A 1,267-nucleotide genomic window follows, 5' to 3' on the forward strand; every position below is an offset into this window, starting at 1 on the left:
ATTTATGTATCTATATATTTCTTAACTAGACATAAGGAAAAACATTCTGTGGGTGTTTTAAGGTGGGGATGGGAGGCCTGAGCATAGCATTGTCAGCCCTTCTCACTGGCCTCAGCCCATGCCATTCTCCTCCCCCTCTTTGGAATTCAGTCACACTGACATTCTTCCAGTCCCACAAACATGTCATACTCCTTCCTGCCCCAGGGCTCTTGAACACACTTCTTCCTCTCTTTTCTCCCCAAATTTCCTCTCACCTTTGCTGTTTGCCTTACTGATCTCTATAATTTTTCCAAACTTCAGATCAAACTGCCTTTGTTTGGTAAGTTCGCCCACTGCACACTCTCCTTGCACTTGTGTGATTAATGGTTTAATATTTGTCAACATGCTGGAAGGTAAGCTCCTTGAAGGCTAGAACTTTCTTTTCTGTTGTTTTTACCACTGTATCCCCATGACAAATGCTATCATTTGTGTGCTCCATAGTAAATGAAAAGCTTATAAGTGTCATTTATTTGGGGCTTCCCTGGTGGCTCAGATGGTAAAGCATCTGCCTGTAATGCAGGAGACCCAGGTTCGATCCTTGGGTTGGGAAGATCCCCTGGAGAAGGAAATGGCCACCCACTCCAGTATGTCGGAGGAGCCTGATAGGTTATAGTCCATGGGGTCACAAAGAGTCAGACACGACTAAACGACTAGGCTGCACTGGGTCCTGGTTGTGACATATGGGATCCAGTTCCCTGACCTGGGATCAAATCTGATTCCCTTGCATTGGGAGCACAAAGTTTTAGTCCCCGGACCACCAGGGAAGTCTTCTTAGGTATTACATTTTACTGCTGGAACCCAGTGCAACTCACACATTAGTGCTCAAAGAGATGACTGGGAGAGTGTTTGAGTTTGGAGTCCAGGAATCTGCCTTTTAAACCCTACTCTTGTTGGGACCACATGAGCAGACAGCACCTTGAGTGCCATGTTCAAGTGGAGAGAACATGTCTCTTGAAGTCAACATCTGATTTTCAAGCCCATTCATTTATGCATTCAAAAAGTATTTTGAGTGCCAGACGCGGTACCGGATACTGGAGAAACAGCAGAGACTGTCTCAAACTGTGCCCATCTTCAAGAAGCTGATATTCCAGTGAGGGAGGGACAGGTGAGCAGGCAGTGGTGAAAGGCTGGGTGTGTGCTGTGAGAAGGGTAAGCAAGGGGTGCTCTGGGGACCCGGCGTTGGGAAGACACCTGTCATCATCTGGGTGGTCTGGAAGTCTTCCTGGGA

At 47.0% G+C, this 1,267-nt stretch overlaps 1 non-coding gene across 1 annotated transcript; it reads left to right on the forward strand.

Moving 5' to 3' along the window:
* The first annotated feature begins 517 nt into the window (after positions 1–517).
* TRNAY-GUA (transfer RNA tyrosine (anticodon GUA)) lies at positions 518–589 on the forward strand. The gene has a single exon. It is a non-coding gene; the product is annotated as a tRNA-Tyr (tRNA).
* Positions 590–1,267: the final 678 nt, after the last annotated feature.

This window comes from Bos javanicus, chromosome 11 (assembly GCF_032452875.1).
Source record: "Bos javanicus breed banteng chromosome 11, ARS-OSU_banteng_1.0, whole genome shotgun sequence".
NCBI classification, from domain to species: Eukaryota; Metazoa; Chordata; class Mammalia; order Artiodactyla; family Bovidae; genus Bos; species Bos javanicus.